This window comes from Salmo trutta, chromosome 3 (assembly GCF_901001165.1).
Source record: "Salmo trutta chromosome 3, fSalTru1.1, whole genome shotgun sequence".
Lineage (NCBI taxonomy): Eukaryota > Metazoa > Chordata > Actinopteri > Salmoniformes > Salmonidae > Salmo > Salmo trutta.
In genome coordinates, this window is record NC_042959.1 from 65,050,243 (window position 1) to 65,076,273 (window position 26,031).

General features: G+C 42.9%; 1 protein-coding gene and 1 pseudogene across 8 annotated transcripts in view; one reads left to right on the forward strand and one right to left on the reverse strand.

Moving 5' to 3' along the window:
• LOC115184011 (hemicentin-2) overlaps positions 1 to 26,031 on the reverse strand; it is a 95,360-nt gene that overhangs the window by 57,463 nt on the left and 11,866 nt on the right. The window lies entirely within an intron of this gene.
• Positions 18,515 to 20,143, forward strand: LOC115163803 (platelet-activating factor acetylhydrolase IB subunit gamma-like; annotated as a pseudogene).

Consider the following 26,031-nt stretch of genomic DNA (forward strand, 5'->3'; position numbering starts at 1 on the left):
CATTGTTAATAAAATCATGAACACATTCCACGCTGCACTTTGGTCCACTCCTTCCAACAAAACCCGTTACATTAGCAAATACCCTTATTGTTTGGGATACCTTTAAATGTACCTTCAGAGGTCATTCAATTCAATATTCATCTATAATAAAAAAGCAGTTTCTGGCTAAAGAGACAAGACTAACAAGGGAAATTCTTGAACCAATAGTACAGGTAGATAGCAATAAAAACGATACTAGAGAGATACAAAATAAGTTAAAGGAAAAACAAGAACTGGAGGAACTCATTCAAGGACGATCTAATGTAGTCTATTACAAAAGTAAAGCAAACTTGATGGAATATGGAGTAAAATGCATCAAATTATTCCTGAATCTCCAACACAGGAATGCTAACAAAAATAATTTGCAGAAACTCGTTACTGAAGACGTAGTCATCTATGATTCTCTAAATTATATTTTAAAAGCGGAAGCTAAATGTTTTAAGCAGATGTTCTCTTTAACGTCTCATCCTCACCCACTGAATGACGATTACTGTAATTAAATCTTTCCAAATAATATTTTTTTTGGGGAAATATCACAAATGTTCAGAAAGATCAGTGTGCAGGCCAAATTACAGAGGAATAACCTTTTGAGGCTATTAAATCCATTCAGTCTGGAAAAACCCCAGGGCTTGATGGCATACCGGTAGAGGTATATCAATCCTTTTTTTGATATACTCAATGCTCCATTGCTAGCTTGTTTTAACTACTCATATAGAAAACTGGTAGTCTGTCATGTACTCAGCAGGAAGGTCTGATTTCACTATTATTAAACCAAGACCCAGATGGCAAATATAAAGATCCATTCAATCTAAAAAACTGGAGGCCTCTTACACATGCAAAAATACTAGCGAAATGCATAGCACTCAGAATGAAAAAGGTTTTACCAGGTATTGTTCATCCAGATCAGACAGGTTTTTTACATGGACGATACATTGGAGATAATATACGACAATTACTAGAAATAAAATAACATTATGAAACATCTAAGAAGCCAGGCCTAATATTTATAGTGGATTTTGAAAAGGCCTTTGATAAAGTAAGACTGGATTTTATAAAAAAATGCCTGGACTTTTTCAATTTCGGTGATTCTCTTTTAAAATGGGAAAAAGTAATGTATAACAACCCCAGATGTAAAATAGTAAATAGCGGTTACTTCTCCGAGTTTTGAATTGTCAAGAGGAGTTAAACAAGGATGTCAGCTGTCACCATATCTATTAATTATGGATATCAAAAAGCTAGCTATTAAAATTAGATCAAATAACAACATTAGAGGATTGGAAATCATAGGCTTAAAAACAAAGGTGTCCATGTATGCCGATGACTCAAGTTTTATATTATTAAGTCCGCAAGCTAGATCCCTGCAATGTCTCATTGAAGATCTAGGTAACTTTTCTGGACTCTCTTGACTAAAACCTAATTATGATAAGTGTACAATATTACATATTGGATCTTTAAAAAATACAACATTTACATTACCCTGCAGTTTACCTATAAAATGGGCTGACGGTCAAGTAGACGTACTTGATATTCAAACCACAAAATATATAAATGAGCTCTCCACAATGAATTTCAATAGAAAACTTGTAAAAATAGACAAGATCCTGCAACCATGGAGATGTAAATACCTGTCTATTTATGGAAAAATTGCCCTGATTAACTCCTTAGTCATATCTCAGTTTACTCACTTACTTATGGTGCTGCCTACTCCTGATGATTCATTTTTCAAATCACATGAGCAAAAAATATTTTGCTTTATCTGGGACGGTAAACCAAACAAAATAAAACGTGCCTAACCATATAAGGAATATGAATTGGGTGGGTTGAGACAATTAAATATAAAAGCAGTAAACCTCTCTCTAAAAGCTTCACTTGTTCAAAAGTTTTACTTGAACCCAAAATGGTTCTCAAGTAGATTACTAAGAAAAGCTCATCCATTGTTAAAAAATTACCTTTTTGCCTTTGTGCAGATTGCCATGTCTCATTTTCGATTAATGAAAATGATACTTTGAAAAATGTATCTCTCCTCTTCAAACAAGCATTGCAGAGCTGGCTACAATTTCTATTTCATCCCCATGAAAAGATAGAACAAATATTACAGCAAATATTATGGCTGAACTCAAATGTGCTGGTTGATAAGATAACTGTATTTATGGGAAAGATGTTAGTAAAGAGTATTTTGTTTTTAAATTATATTGTAAATGGGAATGGCAGAGTTACGTATTTCATGGAGATGTCAGAATTGTATGGGAAGGTCTTCTCAATCCAAGAGTACAACCAATTGATTACAGCATTACCCCAAAGATGGAGAAGGCAGGTGGCAGTGGGAGGAGGTAGGGAACTGGTCTGTCTGCACAATATAAAGCATCAAAACTGGTGGAGGAATAAAAATAAACTCAGCAAAAATAGAAATGTCCTCTCACTGTCAACAGTGTTGATTTTCAGCAAACTTAACATGTGTAAATATTTGTATAAACTGAACAAGTTTCACAGGCATGTGACTAACATAAATGGAACAATGTGTCCCTGAACAAAGGGGGGTCAAAATCAAAAGTAACAGTCAGTATCTGGTGTGGCCACCAGCTGCATTAAGTACTGCAGTGCATCTCCTCCTCATGGACTGCACCAGATTTGCCAGTTCTTGCTGTGAGATGTTACCCCACTCTTCCACCAAGGCACCTGCAAGTTCCTGGACATTTCTGGGGGGAATGGCCCTAGCCCTCACCCTCCGATCCAACAGGTCCCAGACGTGCTCAATGGGATTGAGATCCGGGCTCTTCACTGGCCATGACAGAACATTGACATTCCTGTTTTCCGGGAAATTACGCACAGAACGAGCAGTATGGCTGGTGGCATTGTCATGCTGGAGGGTCATGTCAGGATGAGCCTGCAGGAAGAGTACCACACGAGGGAGGAGGACGTCTTCCCCAGACCATGACGGACCCTCCACCTCCAAATCAATCCCGCTCCAGAGTACAGGCCTCGGTGTAACACTCATTCCTTTGACGATAAACGCGAATCCGACCATCACCCCTGGTGAGACAAAATCGAGACTCATCAGAGAAGAGCACGTTTTGCCAGTCCTGTCCAGCGACGGTGGGTTTGTGCCCATAGGCGACGTTGTTGCCGATAATGTCTGGTGAGGACTTACCTTACAACAGGCCTACAAGCCCTCAGTCCAGACTCTCTCAGCCTATTGCGGACAGTCTGAGCACTGATGGAGGGATTGTGCCTTCCTGGTGTAACTCGGGCAGTTGTTGTTGCCATCCTGTACGTGTCCCGCAGGTGTCATGTTTGATGTACCGATCCTGTGCTGGTGTTGTTACACGTGCTCTGCTACTGCGAGGACGATCAGCTGTCCGTCCTGTCTCCCTGTAGCGCTGTCTTAGGCGTCTCACAGGATGGACATTGCAATTTATTGCCCTGGCCACATCTGCAGTCCTCATGCCTCTTTGCACCATGCCTAAGGCACGTTCACGCAGATGAGCAAGGACCCTGGGCATCTTTCTTTTGGTGTTTTTCAGAGTCAGTAGAAAGGCCTCTTTAGTGTCCTACATTTTCATAACTGTGACCTTAAACGCCTACTGTCTGTAAGCTGTTAGTGTCTTAACGACCATTCCACAGGTGCATGTTTATTAATTGCTTATGGTTCATTGAACAAGCAATTTGAAATTTGACTAGTTTTCTTTGAAAGACACGGTCCTGAAAATGGGCCGTTTCTTTTTTTGCAGAGTATAACGTAAATAGGAAAGTATACCAGTTTCATTTGAGGACCAGGATGTGGACAGCTGTGCCATACAGATTGCAAAATATTTGGGAAGAGATTTTTGATGTACCGATTCCATGTTACAGGGTGTATGAGCTGATATATAAAACGACGCAAGATTCAAGACTTCGTGCTTTTCAGTTAAAATTATTATATAGAATTCTTTCCACCAACAAAATGTTGAATATTTGGGGCATTAAATCATCGAAGCTCTGCAGATTTTGTTGTGAGGATACAGAATCAGTTGACCATTTATTTTGGTATTGGCCTCAGGTAGCCTGTTTCTGGTCTCAGGTTCAGGAATGGCTGAAAATGCAAAACATTGATTTAAAATTGACCCTAGAAATAGTACTGTTGGGAGATCTGGAGAGACCGGGTCAGTCAATTACTAATATACTAATACTAATACACTAATACAATTATTTATCTTCATCTCGCAATCTATGGGTACTATTCGATTAGATAGATTGAAATTGTATGTTAATCACCACAGCATAGTTGAAAGATATATGGTGCATAGAAATCCGAAGAGGGTGGCCAGCAGGGATAGGTGGGAGGGGCTGAGGGAAGCTGAGGGTTGGGATGTGGAATTGGAGACAAGTGGGATTGGATATGCATCGTTTTGATGTCTTCACTATTATTCTACAATGTAGAAAATCTTAAAAATAAAGAAAACCCCTTGAATGAATAGGTGTGTCCAAACTTTTGACAGGTACTGTATATTTAGGGGTAGTAGTACTGGGTGTGTGGGTGTGATTATTGGGCATGAGGGCCAAGAACAAGATAACTATCACATTTAATTAATGTAATTCTGTGGATCATCTTTAGAGTTATAATTTGAAGGTATTTAATAGTTGCTTCCAGGAATACTATGTCATGAGTTTTTATTTGTCTGTAAAGCTAAAAACATCCATAACTTTAAACAGCTTGGAAAATTCCAGAAAAGCATGTCATGGCTTTAGAAGCTTCTGATAGGCTAATTGACATAATTTGAGTCAATTGGAGGTGTACCTGTGGATGTATTTCAAGGCCTACCTTCAAACTCAGTGCCTCTTTGCTTGACATCATGGGGAAATCAGTTGTAGACCTCCACAATTGTAGACCTCCACAAGTCTGGTTAATCCTTGGAAGTTTTTTCCAAATGCCTGAAGGTACCATATTCATCTGTACAAACAATAGTACACGAGTATAAACACCATGGGACCACGCAGCCATCATACTGCTCAGGAAGAAGACGTGTTCTGTCTCCTAGAGATGAATGTATTTTGGTGCGAAAAGTGAAAATCAATCCCAGAACAATAGCAAAGGACCTTGTGAAGATGCTGGAGGAAACAGATACAAAAGTGTCTATATCCACAGAAAAACATTGACATAACCTGAAAAGCCGCTCAGGAAGGAAGAAGCCACTGCTCGAAAACCGCTATAAAAAAAGCCAGACTACGGTTTGCAACTGCACATCGGGACAAAGATGGTACTTTTTGGAGAAATGTCCTCTGGTCTGATGAAACAAAAATAGAACTGTTTGGCCATAATGACCATCGCTATGTTTGGAGGAAAAAGGGGGAGGCTTGCAAGCCGAAGAACACCATCCCAACCATGAAGCACGGCGGTGGCAGCATAATGTTGTGGGGGTGCTTTGCTGCAGGAGGGACTGCTGCACTTCACAAAATAGATGGCATCGTGAGGAGGGAAGATTATGTGGATATATTGAAGCAACTTCTCAAGACATCAGTCAGGAAGTTAAAGCTTGGTCGCAAATGGGTCTTCCAAATGGACAAATGGACAACACCAAGCAAACTTCCAAAGTTGTGGCAAAATGGCTTAAGGACAACAAAGTCCAGGGATTGGAGTGGCCATCACAAAGCCCTGACCTCAATCCTATAGAAAATGTGTGGGCAGAACTGAAAAAGCGTGTGCGAGCAAAGCGTCTGTGTGTAGCTGGTGAGATGAGTCAGACGTAGGACAGCAGATATGAGTAATGAAAGCAATTTTACTCAATAATATCACAATACACGTTGTATAAATACAAGGCCACAAATACGGACCGCAATACAATAAACAATTACTCACAAACATGGGGCGGATGAACCTCCCACACCTCAGACTCCTGGAGTGGACCAGCCACCACCGGCCTGAGGAGAGACACATGGAACGAGGGATTAATACGGTAATCTGGGGGAAGCTGTAACCTGTAGCATACCTCGTTCAGTCTCCTCTGCCCAGGGGATGAACGCCGCCCACTCCCCCGGCCGGTCCTGGCAATATGACCACAGAACCCTACCCACATCCTGGTTTACTCTCTCCACCTGTCCGTTACTCTCAGGGTGAAAACCTGAGCTGAAGCTGACCGAGACCCCCAGAAGTTCCATGAACGCTCTCCAGACCCTGGACGTGAACTGGGGACCCCAATCAGAGACTATGTCCTCAGGCACCACGTAGTGACGGAAGACGTGAGTGAACAAGCCCACCGACAGGTGCGACCACGGCCGTTGTGGAACGGGTAGGGGTTGTAATTTCCCTCTGGGCAGGTGCCTGGGAGCCTTGCACTGGGCACACACCGAGCAGGAGGAAACATAAACCCTCACGTCCTTGGCCAAGGTGGACCACCGGTACTTCCCACTAAGGCAACGCACCGTCTGACCGATGCCAGGGCAACCAGAGGAGGGTGACATGTGGGCCCAATAGATCAAACGGTCGCGGACAGCAGACGGAACGTACAGGCGCCCAGCTGGACACTGGGGGGGAGTGGGCTCTGTGCGTAATGCCCGCTCAATGTCCATGTCCAGCTCCCACACCACCGGTGCCACCAGGCAAGAGACCGGAAGTATGGGAGTGTGAGCCATGGACCGCTCCTCTGTGTCATACATCCGGGACAGTGCGTCTGCCTTAGCGTTCTGGGAACCTGGTCTGTAGGACAGAGTGAAAAGATAATGGGTAAAGAACATGGCTCACCTTGCCTGGCGAGGGTTCAGTCTCCTCGCCACCCGAATGTACTCCAGATTGCGGTGGTCAGTCCAGATGAGAAAAGGGTGTTAAGCCCCCTCAAGCCAATGTCTCCACGCCTTCAGGGCCTTGACAACAGCCAACAGCTCCTGGTCCCCTACATCATAGTTTATCTTCGCCGGGCTGAGCCTCTTTGAAAAGAAAGCACAGGGGCGGAGCTTTGGTGGCGTGCCCGAGCGCTGAGAGAGCACGGCTCCTATCCCAGCCTCAGACACATCCACCTCCACTATGAACGCCAAAGAGGGTTCCGGATGAGTCAGCACGGGAGCCGAGGTAAACAGAGCCTTCAGGTGACCAAAAGCCCTGTCCGCCTCAGCCGACCACTGCAGCCGCACCGGTCCCCCCTTCAGCAGTGAGGTAATGGGAGCCGCTACCTGACCAAAACCCCGGATAAACCACCGGTAGTAGTTGGCAAACCTTAGAAACCGCTGCACTTCCTTTACCGTGGTGGGAGTCGGCCAATTACGCACGGCTGAAATGTGGTCACTCTCCATCTCCGCCCTTGAGGTGGAAATGCGGTACCCTAGGAAGGAGATGGACTGTTGGAAGAACAGACATTTCTCAGCCTTGACGTACAGGTCATGCTCCAACAGTCGACCAAGCGCCCTGCGCACCAGGGACACATGCTCGGCGTGTGTAGCGGAGTATATCAGAATGTTGTCGATATACACCACTACACCCTGCCCGTGCAGGTCCCGGAAAATCTCGTCAACAATGGCCTGGAAGACTGATGGAGCATTCATCAACCCGTACGGCATGACGAGGTACTCATAGTGCCCTGAGGTGGTACTTAATATCCGTCTTCCACTCGACCCCCTCCTGGATACGCACCAGGTTGTAAGCGCTCCTGAGATCCAATTTTGTGAAGAAGCGCGCCCTGTGCATTGACTCGATTGCACTGACAATGACAGGCAGCGGATAGCTGTACCTCACAGTGATCTGATTGATACCTCGATAGTCAATACACGGGAGCAGATCCCCATCCTTCTTCCTCACAAAAAAGAAACTCGAGGAGGCAGGTGAAGTCGAGGGCCGAATGTATCCCTGCCCCGCGTCTCCCTCACTCCATACGGCGTTGGCCCACTCCAGGGCTTTGCCTGAGAGGCAGGAGACAAGGGCGGACACACTCTCGAGTCCCGAAGGAGCTGGGTGGACGGTCACCAGGTAGAGCTCCAGCTGGAGTAGGAACCCCGTCCCATCATACTCCCTCGGGAGTGCGAGCCGAATTCCGCTGAAGGAGGGGTGGACAGTGGAGCCTGCTGTAGTGGGGCTGGTGGAGGCGTTGGAAGACATCCTTCTCTCTCCCATCTATCCATCGTCTGCAGCAATCGATCCATGCCGGTGCCCAGACGTTGTAACATGGTCGCGTGCTGCTGGAGGCGCTCTTCGACCGCAGAAGGGGGGTCGTCTGCTCCTGCTGACTCCATTTCAGGTGAGCAATTCAGTAAAGCGTCTGTGTGCAGCTGGTGAGATGAGTCAAGCGGACAGCAGATATGAGTAATGAAAGCAATTTTACTCAATAATATCACAATACACGTTGTATAAATACAAGGCCACAAATACTGACCGCATTACAATAAACAATTACTCACAAACAAACATGGGGGAACAGAGGGTTAAATAATGAACAAGTAATTGGGGAATTGAAACCAGGTGTGTAAGACAAAGACAAAACAAATGGAAAATGAAAAGTGGATCGGCGATGGCTAGAAGGCCGGTGACGTCGACCGCTGAACGCCGCCCGAACAAGGAGAGGGACCGACTTCGGCGGAAGTCGTGACAGAGGCCTACAAACCTGACTCAGTTACATCAGCTCTGTCAGGAGGAATGGGCCAAGATTCCCCCTACTTATTGTGGGAAGCTTGTGGAAGGCTACCCGAAACGTTTGACCCAAGTTAAATCATTTAAAGGCAATGCTACCAAATACTAATTGAGTGTATGTAAACTTCTGACCCACTGGGACTGTGATGAAAGAAATACAAGCTCAAATAAATCATTCTCTCTACTGTTATCTGACATTTCACATTCTTAAAATAAAGTGGTGATCCTAACTGACCTAAGACAGGGAATTTTTACTAGGATTAAATGTCAGGAATTGTGAAAAACGGACTTTAAATGTATTTGGCTAAGGTGTATGTAAACTTCCGACTTCAACTGTAATTATGACATAACATTGAAGGTTGTGCAATGTAACAGCAATACTTAGAACAGTTCCGTATTTCACTGAAAGAATAAACGTTATGTTTTCAAAATTATAGTTTCCGGATTTGACTATATTAATAACCTAAGGCTTGTATTTCTGTGTGTTTATTATAATTAAGTCTATGATTTGATAGAGTAGTCTGACTGAGCGGTGGTAGGCAGCAGCAGTCTCGTAAGCATTCATTCAAACCTCACTTTCCTCTGTTTGCCAGCAGCTTTTCACAATGCTTGAAGCACAGCGCTGTTTATGACTTCAAGCCTATCAACTCCCGAGATTAGGCTGGCAATACTATAGTGCTTATAAGAACATCCAATAGTCAAAGGTCTTTGAAATAAAAATGGTATAGAGAGAAATAGTCCTATAATAACTACAACCTAAAACTTCTTAACTGGGAATATTGAAGACTCATGTTAAAAGGAACCACCAGCATTCATATGTTCTGAGCAAGGAAATTAAACATTAGCTTTTTTACATGGCACGTATTGCACTTTTACTTTCTTCTCCAACACTGTGTTTTTGCATTTTTTTAAACCAAATTGAATGTTTCATTATGTATTTGAGACTTAATTGATTTTATTTATGTATTATATGAAGTTAAAATAAGTGTTCATTGTTCATTCAGTATTGTTGTAATTGTCATTTATTACAAACATATATATATATACTGCTCAAAAAAATAAAGGGAACACTTAAACAACACATCCTAGATCTGAATGAAAGAAATAATCTTATTAAATACTTTTTTCTTTACATAGTTGAATGTGCTGGCAACAAAATCACACAAAAATAATCAATGGAAATCCAATTTATCAACCCATGGAGGTCTGGATTTGGAGTCACACTCAAAATTAAAGTGGAAAACCACACTACAGGCTGATCCAACTTTGATGTAATGTCCTTAAAACAAGTCAAAATGGGGCTCAGTAGTGTGTGTGGCCTCCACGTGCCTGTATGACCACCCTACAACGCCTGGGCATGCTCCTGATGAGGTGGCGGATGGTCTCCTGAGGGATCTCCTCCCAGACCTGGACTAAAGCATCCGCCAACTCCTGGACAGTCTGTGGTGCAACGTGGCGTTGGTGGATGGAGCGAGACATGATGTCCCAGATGTGCTCAATTGGATTCAGGTCTGGGGAACGAGCGGGCCAGTCCATAGCATCAATGCCTTCCTCTTGCAGGAACTGCTGACACACTCCAGCCACATGAGGTCTAGCATTGTCTTGCATTAGGAGGATCCCAGGGCCAACCGCACCAGCATATGGTCTCACAAGGGGTCTGAGGATCTCATCTCGGTACCTAATGGCAGTCAGGCTACCTCTGGCGAGCACATGGAGGGCTGTGCGGCCTCCCAAAGAAATGCCACCCCACACCATGACTGACCAACCGCCGAACCGGTCATGCTGGAGGATGTTGCAGGCAGCAGAACGTTCTCCACGGCATCTCCAGACTCTGTCACGTCTGTCACGTGCTCAGTGTGAACCTCCTTTCATCTGTGAAGAGCACAGGGCGCCAGTGGCGAATTTGCCAATCTTGGTGTTCTCTGGCAAATGCCAAACGTCCTGCACGGTGTTGGGCTGTAAGCACAACCTCCACCTGTGGACGTCGAGCCCTCATACCACCCTCATGGAGTCTGTTTCTGACCGTTTGAGCAGACACATGCACATTTGTGGCCTGCTGGAGGTCATTTTGCAGGGCTCTGGCAGTGCTTCTCCTGCTCCTCCTTGCACAAAGGCGGAGGTAGCGGTCCTGCTGCTGGGTTGTTGCCCTCCTACGGCCTCCTCCACGTCTCCTGATGTACTGGCCTGTCTCCTGGTAGCGCCTCCATGCTCTGGACACTACGCTGACAGACACAGCAAACCTTCTTGCCACAGCTCGCATTGATGTGCCATCCTGGATGAGCTGCACTACCTGAGCCACTTGTGTGGGTTGTAGACTCCGTCTCATGCTACCACTAGAGTGAAAGCACCGCCGGCATTCAAAAGTGACCAAAACATCAGCCAGGAAGCCTAGGAACTGAGAAGTGGTCTGTGGTTATCACCTGCAGAACCACTCCTTTATTGGGGGTGTCTTGCTCATTGCCGATAATTTCCACCTGTTGTCTATTCCATTTGCACAACAGCATGTGAAATTTATTGTCAATCAGTGTTGCTTCCTAAGTGGACAGTTTGATTTCACAGAAGTGTGATTGACTTGGAGTTACATTGTGTTGTTTAAGTGTTCCCTTTATTTTTTTGAGCAGTGTATATATATGTATAGAAATATATATATATTTTTAAATATATATAAAGAAAATTAATCGGTATCGGCTTTTTTGGTCCTCCAATAATCGGTATCAGCAGTGAAATATCATAATCGGTCGACCTCTACTCCAAACACGCAGAAAAGGCTACTCTTCTCGATGTTATCCTCACGAATAATCCTGATAGGTATCAGTCTGGTGTTTTCTTTAATGACCTTAGTGATCACGGTTTTACAGCCTGCTCAGTGAAACGGCCTGTACTGATTTGTCATAGTCGTTTGCTAAAAAACTTCAATGAGCAAGCCTTCCTTCATGAACTGGTCTTTGTAAAATGGTATAGAATCAGCTCGATCCCCTCTGTCGACGCTTGGACCTTCTTTTTTTATATTTTCAGTGGTATTGTTTACAAACACACTCCCATAGAGAAAATTAGAATTAAAAACAGGTTCAGCCCCTGGTTCGACAGTGATCTTGCAGAATTACTTCACCTCAAGAATTGCTTTTGGCGAAACGCTCGGCACACGCATACTCAGGCTGGCTCTTGTTCAGGCAATTGAGAAATAAGTCCACCCAGGCTATCCGGAAGGCCAAAGTTAGTTACTTTAAGGAGCAGTTCTCTCTCTGTGGGTCTAACCCCAAGAAGTTCTGGAAAACTGTTAAAGACTTGGAGAATAAACCCTCCTAACAGTTGCCCATGTCCTTTAATGTTGATGATGTGGTTGTTACTGACAAGAAGCACATGCCTGAGCTCTTTAATCACCACTTCATTAAGTCAGGATTCCTATTTGACTCAGCCATGCCTCCTTGCCCGTCCAACATTTCCTCATCTCCCACCCCTTCTAATGCGACTAGCCCCGATGCTTCTACTTCTTTTTCCCCTGCCCCTCTACAAAGTTTCTCCCTGCAGGCAGTCACTGAGTCAGAGGCTCTAATGGAGCTCATGAAACTTGACTCCAAAAAAACATCTGGGTCAGATGGTTTAGACCCTTTTTTCTTTAAAGTTGTTGCCCCTATCATCGCCAAGTCTGTCTCTCCTTTCTGGGGAGGTTCCCATTGCTTGGAAGGCAGCCATGGTTCATCCTTTATTAAAAGGGCGAGATCAAGGTGATCCTAACTGTTATGGACCTATTTCTATTTTGCCCTGTTTATCAAAGTGTTGGAAAAACTTGTCAATAATCAACTGACTGGCTTTCTTGATGTCTATAGTATTTTATCTGGTATGCAATCTGGTTTCCACTCAGGTTATGGATGTGTCACTGCAACCTCTTAAGGATTAGACCCTTTTTTTCAATTTTTGCCTAAAATGGCATACCCAAAATCTAACTGCCTGTAGCTCAGGCCCTGAAGCAAGGATATGGATATGATGGTACCATTTGAAAGGAAACACTTTGAAGTTTATGGAAATGTGAAGGGAATGTAGGAGAATATAACACAATAGATCTGGTAAAGATTATTCAAAGAAAAAAACAACCAATATCTAAAAACAAAATTGTACCATCATCTTTGAAATGCAAGAGATAGGCCATAATGTATTATTCCAGCCCAGGTCCAATTTAGATTTTGGCCACTAGATGGCATCAGTGTATGTGCAAAGTTTTAGACTGATCCAATGAACCATTGCATTTCTGTTCAAAATGTTGTATCAAGACCGCCCAAACTTTATTCACGGAAACACGGCTCTCTCGGGATACTCTGTCGGGATCAGTAAAGCCAGCAGGATTCTCAGTACATCGCACTGACAGGAATAAATATCTCTCTGGGAAGCAGAAGGGTTTGTAACGGTCGTCGAATATATAGTAGACCAAGGCGCAGCGGGTTGAGTGCTCATGTTAACTTTATTTGAGACACGTAACAAAAACAAGAAAACGAACGAACGACAAACAGTCTTGCAGGCTACACACAGCTATGCAAAAACAACTTCCCACACTTCCCATTACAAACACACCCCTATACATAGGACCTTCAATCAGAGGCAACGAGGAACAGCTGCCTCCAATTGAAGGCCAATCCCAATTAACTAAACATAGAACTAAACACCCTAGATCTAACATAGAAATACACTAACCTAGAACATAACCCATAAACCCCGGAACACTCTAAACAAACACCCCTCTACATAACACATAACCCAACAAACCCCGAACCACATAAAACAAACACCCCCCTGCCACGTCCTGACCAAACTACAATAACAAATAACCCCTTTACTAGTCAGGACGTGGCAGGGTTGTGTTTCATGATTAATGACTCATGGTGTAATTCTAGGAACATACAGGAACTCAAGTCATTTTGTTCACCCGACCTAGAATACCTCACAATCAACTGCCAACCGTATTATCTCCCAAGAGAATTCTCCTCCATCATCTCCACAGTCGTTTACATCCCACCTCAAGCGAAAACCTCGACGGCCCTCAAAGAACTTCACTGGATTTTAGGCAAACTGGAAACCACATTTCCTGAGGCTGCATTTATGGTAGCTGGGGATTTTAACAAAGCAAATCTGGGGACTAGGCTGCCAAAATTCTATCAACATATTGACTGTCCTACTCGCGCTACTAAGACTCTCGACCATTGCTATTCAAACTTTCGGTATACTTACAAGGCCCTCCCCCGCCCTCCTTTCGGCAAATCAGACCACTACTCTATCTTGCTCCTTCCGTCCTATAGGCATAAACTCAAACAAGTGCCCGTGCTTCGTACTTTTCAACGCTGGTCTGACCAATCAGAATCCACACTTCAGGATTGTTTTGATCACGTGGACTGGGATATGTTCCGTGCGAAAATGCGTGTGAAAATAATCTAGACGCATACACGGATACGGTGACTGAGAGGAACGTATATCTTCCTCAACGAGGACTATCCTGAAACTGTGCGTCAGAAGAGGAAAGAACTGACACAGCCATGAAAGCTGCCAGAGCACATGGGGACATTGCTTACATTCACTATGACAGGCTCATTGTCCACCCATCCTCCCTCCCAGATGCCTGTAAGGGATGAGATAGCCAAGCCTATGTGTTCATAGCTTCAACCCTGCAGCACACACACCATTGAAAGGAGTGATTTCTGGGGTTATGTGTTAAGTGTGCAGGTGGAGCAATTGGAGATGAAAATTCCTGGTGTTTGTGATGCCTGCCGTTTGGTGCGACTCAGACTCGATGGTTTGAGTTGTGAAACAGAGGAGTCACTGTCAGTCCTTCGAGTTTGGAGTCTGAGTTTTTACCTGACAATGTCATGTTAGGATATATCCATTATAATGTCAGAGCTTTTGTGCCAAACCCACTGCTTTGTTTCAGGTGCAACAATTATGGTCATGTTGCAGCAGTGTGTAGGAGGGAGATTTCAAGATGTGGGAAGGGTTGCTGGAGAGCATGGGACATAGCATTTGGTAGTTTAAGTGGATAGAATTGTGTGTGTCAATTGTCGGGGTGCCCATGTTGCTGGGGATCGCAAGTGTCCGGTGCAAGAGAGACAGGTGGTGGTGGCCAGAGTCAGAGTAGCGCAGAAGGTGTCATATGCTGAGGCAGTGAAGAAATACAATGTGGATGGACGGAGCTTACATGGATGTTCATGTATTAAGTAGGTCTACTATCGGGGCACGTGCTTCTGATGGTCCTAGCATGGTTCTCGAGGCCTGTTCAGAAATATTGCGCTCATGAATGTGCGGTGTCAAGGGACACTTTGATAATGAATAAAGGTGACTTCATAGCTTTTGTTGATAAGGCTATCAATACGACTTGGGTTGTAGAACGCAGAAATGCCAGGTTGAAGGTTATTGTGGAGATGGCAAAAGAGATGTTACTGTTGAAATGGTTGTTGACATGCTGAACAATCCTAAGGATGGAGTATTTCAGCATGATATACATAATGATTTTGGGGGAAGGGGGAGGGTGTGTAGAAGTTAGTACGGATTTGTTTGGTTTTAACTTTTATTTTCATGGTAGTACAGAATTGGGCAGAACATGATTGATCGTACATTCCAGCACAGTAAGTGACGCCATGCACTTTAAACGTTTGTTTGCGGACCACCATGATATCATAGAAGAAAGTGTGGTGAGATACTGTAACTTGATCTGGGGAAATACAAAGATGAGGAGAACTTATTTCAAAGAGCGCTCTGTAAGCCATGGCCCAATGGGCAGAGCTAGGCATGTTGGACTGGGACACGTTACTGTATAATATTATAAAAATATATAATTTTGCAATTGGTCGGCCGTGGTTCTGTGTAGCTTAGTTATGCTAATATATTTGAGACCAGTGTATTGCAGTTCATTTAGTCTTTGACTTAGTGGGGGGGTGGGGGGGGGGCATCGTTTACTAGGCTGCCTATATTATTGGGATCATCTGGTTGCCACCAGTGTGTTTTTTTATTTATTTTTATTAACCCCTCAAACCCCTCTTTGGAGGACAAATATATATATTTTTACTGCTATTTTGCTACATTTACATTTTACATATACATTTTAAATACATGGTATATTTATATAAAGCAGTCACATAACAATAATACATTACCAAACATAAAGTCTTTAATCCCAACCCTCAGCCACTTTCAGCCCATCCCACCTCTCACCATAAACCATCCTCGTTTGGTTTCCATGTGGCATATATTTTTCAATTGTGATGTTTTACAACATTTTTTAACCTTTCTAATTGTATGTTATCCACAGATTGTGAGCTAAAGATGAAAAACTTTCCTATGAGTATTATTATATTATTTATTGACTGACTATGGCTTTCCAAATCACCCAACACTGCTATTTGTAAGGTTAATTTTAAGTGCATGTTGTGATTTTTTTTTTGCCATTCCTGAACCTGTGACCAGAAACAAGTTACATAGGGGCAATACCAGAATAAATGATCTATTGATTCTGTCTCTTCACAAAAAAATCTACAGAGCTGAGATTGTTTTATGCCCCATATATACAGCATTCTGTTGGTGGCAAGAATTTTACATAATCATTTAAATTGAAAAACTTGAAGTGTTGAATCAAGTGTAATTTTTTGTACCAGTTCATAAACCATATGCCATGGAATTGGTACATTGAAAATCTCATCCCATTTATTTTGCAACCTGTATGGCGCAGCTGTGAACATTTTTGTCCTCAGATGAAACTGGTATATTTTTCTATTTATGCCAGTTCCTTTCAGCCAATTTGTATATTTAATATGTGGCAGGGAAACAAGTTCCCTACCTTCTCCCTTTTCCCTACCTTCTACCATTTTTGTGGTAGTGCTGCAAACAGTTGGTTGTAAATTTGGATTGAGCAGATATTCCCATATACTTTCGATAACTGCATATGTGACATAACTCCTCCCTTTTTATTCAGAACATCATTAATACAGTTGAAGCCGGAAGATTACATACACCTTAGCCAAACACACTTAAACTCAGTTTTTCATAATTCCTGACATTTAATCCTAGTAAAAATTCCCTGTCTTAGGTCAGTAAGGATCACCACTTTATTTTAAGAATATGAAATGTCAGAATAATAGTAGAGAGTATGATTTATTTCAGATTTTACATTCCCAGTGGGTCAGAAGTTTACATACACTCAATTAGTACTTGGTAGCATAGCCTTTAAATGGTTTAACTTGGGTTAAAACATTTCGGGTAGCCTTCCACAAGCTTCCCACAATAAGTAGGATGAATTTTGGCACATTCCTCCTGACAGAGCTGGTGTAACCGAGTCAGGTTTGTAGGCCTCCTTGCTCGCACACGCTTTTCAGTTCTGCCCACACATTTTCAATGGGATTGAGGTCAGGGCTTTGTGATGGCCACTCCAATACCTTGACTGTGTTGTCCTTAAGCCATTTTGCCACAGTTTTGGAAGTATGCTTGGGGTCATTGTCCATTTGGAAGACCCATTTGCGACCAAGCTTTCACTTCCTGACTGATGTCTTGAGATGTTGCTTCAATATATCCACTAAATGTTCCTACCTCACGATGCCATCTATTTTGTGTCATTATGGCCAAACAGTTCTATTTTTGTTTCATCAGACCAGAGGAAATTTCTCCAAAAAGTACCATCTTTGTCCCCATGTGCAGTTGCAAACCATAGTCTGGCTTTTTTATGGCGGTTTTCGAGCAGTGGCTTCTTCCTTCCTGAGCGGCCTTTCAGGTTATGTCAATATAGGACTCGTTTTACTGTGGATATAGATACTTTTGTACCGGTTTCCTCCAGCATCTTCACAAGGTCCTTTGCTGTTGTTCTGGGATTGATTTGCACTTTTCGCACCAAAGTACGTTCATCTCTAGGAGACAGAATGTGTCTCCTTCCTGAGCGGTATGACAGCTGCGTGGTCCCATGGTGTTTATACTCGCATACTATTGTTTGTACAGATGAACGTGGTACCTTCAGGCATTTGGAAATTGCTCCCAAGGATGAACCAGACTTGTGGAGGTCGACAATTTTTTCTTCTGAGGTCTTGGCTGATTTCTTTTTGATTTTCCCATGATGTCAAGCAAAAAGTCACTGAGTTTGAAGGTAGGCCTTGAAATACATCTACAGGTACAATTTGACTCAAATGATGTCAATTAGCCTATCAGAAGCTTCTAAAGCCATGACATCATTTTCTGTAATTGTCCAAGCTGTTTTAAGGCACAGTCAATTTAGTGTATGTAAACTTCTGAGCGAATTTGAATTTTAAGTGAAATAATCTGTCGGTAAACAATTGTTGGAAAAATGACTTGTGTCATGCACAAAGTAGATGTCCTAACTGACTTGCCAAAACTATAGTTTGTTAACAAGAGATTTGTGGAGTGGTTGAAAAACGAGTTTTAATGACTCCAACCTAAGTGTATATAAACTTCCGACCTCAACTGTAAATATAATAACATTTTTAAACATTTCTTCCATAAAGAATGCTTTTTTATTAATCAGTATATTTAAGTTTAACCATAACATTTGTTGTAATATTTGTTCTATCTTTTCTGGAGGATAAAACTGAAATTGTACCCCGCTTTGTATGGCTTGTTTAAGAAAGGGCGATACTTTAAACAAAATTTCATTTTCCGTTAGTTGCAAATGAGAAGTAATATGTATATAGGCAAAAAAACAAACATTTTTGAACAAGGATGAGCTTTCCTTATTATTAATCTACTGGAGAAACATTTTCGGTTTAAGTATAACTTATGTATGAGTGAAGCTTTGAGTGGAAGGTTTAAAGCTTTAATATTTAATAATTTGCCACCAGTGTTTGTAATACATTGAGTTCGTCGACAAAACAGACCAGTGGACACCTTTTCATAAAGAGATGCATTTTTAGAATGGATGTATTTGTAAGTATCAGTTAGGGAAAATAATTGTTCTCACTGATAGAACATTCAGATTTTTCTGCCTGACTGTGGCGCTCTTTACCACTGTTGGTAACCAGTTGCACAACTGAATAACAGCTACTATGTTGTTCAAGCTGACATACTAGTGTTGTGTTGATGTGTCTTCATCAGATGTGGCGAGAGCTGTTCTCCACGCTCTCAACTTTGGGGTGGAAGGTGACGCAACATAGAATGCCTAGTGGAGATTGAGCAATGGAGAGTTGGCCCACATCAGCCCAAAGGCATGTATACACACAGACAACACGTTAGTACATTATATTAGAGTTGATCATACACTCCTCATTGTTCAGATTTAATCCCTAATGGCTGCACAGACCCATTGAACATGCTTTTAAATCAAGTGGTATGAATGAAACTGCCCACCAAGTTGATGTTTGTGTCTCTGCCTCCACCAGGTTGTGGTGCTGTGGGTGGACACCAATAATCATGGTCACACTGCAGAACAGATCTGTGGAGGCATCATGGCCATAGTTCAACTCATCAAGGACAAGCTGCTGAAGGCTTACACTCTCGTACTGGTAGGTTGTACTACCTCTTTTCTACCACAAATGTGACTTAAACCATTAATGGGACCTTTTTTATTAATTGTTTTCCTGTATTTGATTTACTGTTACTAAGTAGTGATGTTCTATCTTTGACCTGTTTAACTGCCAGTATCAAATGTCTGCCAGTGTTGAATGTTATGGTTAAGGTTTGCTGCCAGACATCGCCAAGGACACACTGATAATGTATCTGTGACAATGTAATTCTGTTTTTGTGACTTCCTACAAGCCTCTCGGGCTGGTGTTTACTCAACACTTGGTGCTGTGGGATTAATAGATATGTGCCTTCTCAGAGAAGCCCATTAGACATTTCTCTTGGCTTCTGCTCTGGAGTGTTCTCCTTGAATTCTTGTAATAAACTGAAATGATTTAGATTAATGTGATTGACTACTCTCCCCTTTGCTCACATGTAAAATCCCCTTTACAACCATTAACCTGTATGATAACCCAAACCTAAATTATCATTGCTAACTACAAACCTAAACTATCGTTGCTAACTACAGTATATTGGCACGTTTGTCCTTTCTAGCATGGCCATCTAGTGACTATCATGCACAGGAGGTTGGTGGGACCTTAATTGGGGAGAAGGGGCTCGTGGTAATGGCTGGAGCTGAATCAGTGGAATGGTATCAAACACATGGTTTTTAGGTGTTTGAAGCCATTCCATTTGCTCTGTTCCGGCTGTTATGAGCCTCCTGTGCTATCATGTATGTTTCCAACCACAGGGAGTGCTGCCCAGGGGTAAGATGCCCAATGGGCAAGGAAAGCCCAGGAGGACTTGTCCTCCCTCCCCAACGTAGAGCCTGGCTTTATGCACTCGGACGGCAGCATCTCCCACCAGGACCTGTATGACTACCTCCACCTCACCCCTCGGGGCTACCAGGCTGTGTGCCAGCCGCTACATGCCCACCTCAAGGGCCAAAGACAAACTGATGGAGAACTGATGGCCAATGACCCACTCACTACATCAGAGGTAAAAACCCTGGTCCTGGAGAGCCACAAGAGTACAGCCTTTTAGCACATTCACTACTTTAAGAATACTTTTTAGTATTTTAGTACAGCCTTTTGTTCCAACCATGATTCAAATAAGGATCTAGTCCTTGATTAGTTGAATCACATTTTATGTTTTGAATACTGGGTTGGAAGTGTAAGTAACCGACGCTGGAGATGTGAAGCAGGTACGGGGAGCCAACATTTAATCAGGAATAAACAGGTAACAAGACAGGCACAGCTTCAGCAAACGGGTAAACAAGGACATACGACAAGCAATGCTTCAGCAGGGAATAGAGCGGGAAACCAGACAGATATAAAGGAGGTAATGACAGAGGTGATTGAGTCCAGGTGAGTCCAATAATCGCTGATGCGAGTGACGGGGAAAAGCAGGTGTGCGTACTGCTGGTGGCAGGAGTGCGTAATCCTGGGGAGGGAGAGCGGGAGCAGGCATGACAGGAAGAAAAGCCTGCTCTAAAAAGGCTTTCCAGAACCAGGGTTGGTAACCACTGCACTACTCCATTCTATGGGACCATACTGTAACTTACCACCAAAATGGCAGAGTAGAGGATCTCTAAGCACTAATAAGATCAAATATCTGTGTTGCTAGTCAGATTTGACCTCTTATCACCAACTGAGATTTGATTGAGCTGATTTGAGAGATTATCCTTCTCTTTAGTTTCATGCTGTATGGTGATATGATGAACAATATACCAGGATCTCTCTCCTCTGGCTGATAGATACATTATAAGAGCTTCCCCACAGAAAGGTTAGGAGAATCTGAAAAGCTACAATACTAAAGGTTTGTTTTGTTTCCTCTGTCAAATAACCGCACTTCCTGTCTTTTTCTCTTCACTTTGAAAACATATACAGTCCTATTGATCTGATTGGTTACTAATAGTATCATTTAAAATCTCTTTAATGGTGTCATGTGTTTAAACACGTAGACCATTTACGGTGACGGTGCAATAAGGCATCACTTGGCCAGTCGGCTCCACTGTTATAGCATTACTAGTTTCCTGTGTCTGTTTACCACCGTTGCTTTTTTTTTATTTGTGAAGATTTAGGCTGAATATGTCTTATTTTGGCTGCACACATATGGAGAATGAAAGGGAAGGGTATGGTGTATTTGGAGTGAACGATGAGGGCATTTCAAAGTAGCGCTGAGACTGGTGGGTATTTGGCATGGATATGGTATGATACTGTGGTCAGTGTGTATGGATGTGGTGTAGCTAGCTTATACTCTTTATTCAAAGGCAGTCACCCCACGAGACCCAAGACTCCCTATAAAAGGCTGCTTTGACTGTTTGTATATACTGTGTATGTAGGCCTACCCGCCTCTGTACTTGACCATGTTTGTGTCGTTGATCTTGAATGTTGATTGCATCAAAATGCAATGCATTAAAACCAATGAAAGCTTGGACATTGCTTTGTTTGCAGCTTCCAACCACTGAAGTGTGTCTGCATGACGGCTCTGCAAAGATTTTTTTTTTAAACCAAAATAATAAAATAATTGACCTTTAGCTGTAGCTTGTCAAAACATCTGGTGTGTGTGTGTTCCAGTGTGTGTGTGTTTGATTAATGTACTCAAACTAATGGGTGCAGCAAGAGTACACATGGAACACAACATTGGAGTGATGTATTGGATTGGGATGACCAAACAGTTTTATACCTGCATGTGATGCCCTGAGCACATCCAAGATACGGTACCTGTACGAATTGAGTTATGCCTGAGCAGAGAACCACAAGAGAGCCGTCTAGTGACACACAGTACTGTGATGAGACATTGGACCCACTCCTTTGTATGGTTAGTTGGCAATGTCAGTTGTCAAGAAGTATTTATTTACCAGTTCCACCTTACAGCTTCTAACACGCCTGAAAATAGAAGCTCAAGAGACCAAGTGTAAATATCTGTTTTTAAGTTGGTCTTCAGAGATATCATCGACATGGGGTTGAATGATCCAGCCAATCCAGCGTAGCGGTGTGGAGCCCAATACCGTGACTGATTAGTGGAATCCAGCAAGCACCAAACCGTTATGCTGTGAAAGAATGTTCATGTACTGTGATAGTCAATGTGAGATTTGACTAGGTGCAAACAGAAATTCTCTAAACCTTTCACACACACTGTCATTTTTTAGTTTGCTCTAATCGCTTGAATGATGATCTGGGCAGCATATTGACCTATCAGATCAATGATACTTTTATTTCCTCATTGTTTTGCTAGAGGAACATTTGATCATTGTCTTAATGTTTGCCAAGGAAACACAATCACAGCGTCTGGCTGACAGTTTCAAGCGGCCTTCAAGTCTTCAGGTGAACATTCTATTTAATGAAAGTTATTTGTTAGTTTGCTCTCAAAGAAGGTATATTTATTGAACATAAGCCATAAAGGCAGAATAGTGTTTTCCTATAGACACTTTCACAGGTCAATATCATAAAGGGCCCTCATCCACCTGTCAGGCTGACTTCACTCATCAGTAACACTATGAGGTGTTGTTTTGGCCAACGTCCACTCTTTCCAAAACTCTTGGCGTATATAACAAGCCACAAGGCAGCTGTAGGTAGGGGCACATGCTTCACACAACATGGCCCTTTCATCTCAGACTGAGACACACGTCTATATAAAGGGCTGAAGTAACTGCCGAGTTTAGTTGTTCATTCAGCAGTAGCTGCAGAGGTTATATTGCACATTCACAAGGATGGTGTGGCCATAGGAATGGGATTAAAGATGCTAATGCTGTTCTGTGTATTGGCATTCACTGGCCAAGGGCAAGGTAAAGTATTAAACATTCTGTTTGATTTACTGTTGAATGTATTTGGCTTCATCATGTACAGTGAGTTATAGCAGGTTACACGTAATACAACTGCTACTGGTGTGCATCATGTGAGGTGTCTGTGAGAGCACTACATTTAGCTCTTAACTCATAGGGAGTCTTATAGATTGACATGTGAATTTGATTGTTTCTTTCTGATGTTTTGAGCGTTTCATGAAGTGTTGCAAACAGACATAGCCATCTCATAGTAGTTGCATACAGACATTCATCATACATTAATATTCATCATACAGACATATCCATCATACAGAAATATCCATCATACAGACATATTGCAAGCCGAAGAACACCATCCCAACCGTGAAGCACGGCGGTGGCAGCATCATGTTGTGGGGCTGCTTTGCTGCAGGAGGGACTGCTGCACTTCACAAAATAGGTGGCATCATGAGGAAGGGAAATGATGTGGATATATTGAAGCAACATCTCAAGACATCAGTCAGGAAGTTAAAGCTTGGTCGCAAATGGGTCTTCCAAATGGACAATAACCCCAAGCTTACATTCAAAGTTGTCACAAAATGGCTTAAGGACAACAAAGTCAAGGTATTGGAGTGGCCATCACAAAGCCCTGACGTCAATCCCATAGAAAATTTGTGGGCAGAATTGAAAAAGTGTGTGCGAGCAAGGAGGCCTAAAAAACTGACTCGGTTACACCAGCTCTGTCAGGAGGTATGGGCCAACATTCCCCTAACTTATTGTGGGAAGCTTGTGGAAGGCTACCTAAAACGTTTGACCCAAGTTAAACAATTTAAAGGTAATGCTACCAAATACTAATTGAGCGTATGTAAACTTCTGACGCACTAGGAATGTGATGAAAGAAATAAAAGCTGAAAATAATAATTCTCTCTACTGTTATTATGACAGATCCTAACTGGCCTAAGACAGGGAATTTTTACTAGGATTAAATGTCAGGAATTGTGAAAAACTGAGTATAAATGTATTTGGCTAAGGTGTATGTAAACTTCCGACTTCAACTGTATATTTTTTTAACTTGAGTTTATTTTGAAAATATTATGTTATCTCTATTTCCCGAACTACATTGTTGGGTAAGGACTTGTAAGTATGCATTTCACGGTAAGGTCTACACCTGTTGTATTCGGCACATGACAAATTACATTTGATTTGATCCTGTTTCCATTGATCATTGTTGAGATGTTTCTACAACATGATTGGAGTCCACCTATGGTCAATTTAATTGGTTGGACATGATTTGGAAAGGCACACACCAGTCCATATAAGGTCCCACAGTTCACAGCGCATATCAGAGCAAAAACCACGCCATGAGGTTGAAGGAATTGTCCGTAGAGCTCCGGGAGAGAGGATTGTGTCAAAGCAGAGATCTGGGGAAGGGTACCAATAAATGTCTGCAGCATTGAAGGTCCCCAAGAACACAGTGGCCATCATTCTTAAATTGAAGAAGTTTGGAACCACCAAGACTATTCCTATAGCTGGCCGCGCGGCCAAACTAAGCAATCGGGGAATGGGCCTTGGTCAGGGAGGTGACTAAGAACCCAATGGTCACTCTGACAGAGCTCCAGAGTTCCTCTGTGGAGATGGGAGAACCTTCCAGAAGGACAACCATCTCTGCAGCACTCCACCAATCAGGCCCATATGGTAGAGTGGCCAGACAGAAGCCACTCCTCAGTAAAAGGCACATGACAGCCCACTTGGAGTTTGCCAAAAGGCACCTAAAGGACTCTCAGACCATGAGAAACAAGATTCTCTGGTCTCATGAAACCAAGATTGAAATCTTTGGCCTGCATGCCTAGTGTGGAGAAAACCTGGCACCATCCCTAAAGTGAAGCATGTTGGTGGCAGTATCATGCTTTGGGGATGTTTTTCAGTGGCAGGGACTGGGAGACTAGTCAGGATCAAGGGAAAGATGAACAGAGCAAGGTACAGAGAGATCCTTGATGAAAACCTGCTCCAGAGTGCTCAGGACCTTAGACTGGGGTGAAGGTTCACGTTCCAACAGGACACCTAAGCACACAGCCAAGATAACGCAGAAGTTGCTTTGGGACAAGTCTCTGAATGTCCTTGAAGGGCCCAGCCAGAGCCCGGACTTGAACCCGATCAATCATCTCTGGAGAGACCTGAAAATAGCTGTGCAGTGCCCCTCCCCATCCAACCTGACAGCGCTTGAGAGGATCTGCAGAAAAGAATGGGAGAAACTCCCCAAGTACAGGTGTGCCAACCTCGTAGCGTCATACCCAACAAGACTCAAGGCTTTAATCGCTGCCAAAGGTGCATTAACAAATTACTGAGTAAATGGTTTGAATACTTATGTAAATGTGATATTTCTTGATTTTTTTTATACATTTTCAAAAAATTCTAAAAACAGTTTGCGTCATTATGGGGTATTGTGTGTAGATTGATGAGGGAGAAAAATCATTTTATCAATTTTAGAATACGGCTGTAACGTAATAACAAAATGTTGAAAAAAATCAAGGGGTCTGAATACTTTCCAAATGCACTGAACATATCCATTCTGATCAACCTTTCTCTCTCTCATCCTCTCTACCAAGGGATTCCTGAAACTGATGTACAACGTTCCGGTGTCATTGCCGCTTCAGGTACAGCGGAGGACCCACGGAGAGTTGGAGACAAGATCAACCCCCCCAGACACCATGACAGACTGTGTGACTGTAAGGGTGAGTGATTAGAAAATCAGTGCTATTTGTCCAGTAAGGGGATACAATCCTAGCCTGCTTGTCACTCTGTTTCTGACAGCCCATGATAGTAATGTTTTTGGATGTGAAATAGTTGGCAGAAACTGAATGGCACTCAGACTAATACAGCAGATTGCTTTGTGTCACTCAGGGAGGAGGAGAGAGGGTTTGAGTGGAGGTTGCCTCTGCCAGGAGTCTGCCAATACCTACCGCAAGCCCAGGAAGGCCTGTGAGTAGTCCTGTGCTTCTGTAACACTAACAGCTGTACATTGAAGAGTTTCTACAATACTTGTTACCATGGACTCTCCCAAAGTCACCAATCTGTGTATCTCTCTCCCATCCCATCCTCTCTGACCTACGCACAATCCAGTTGTGGCAATGTGCCTAAGGAAAGGATTCCAGAATCATTGGTAATG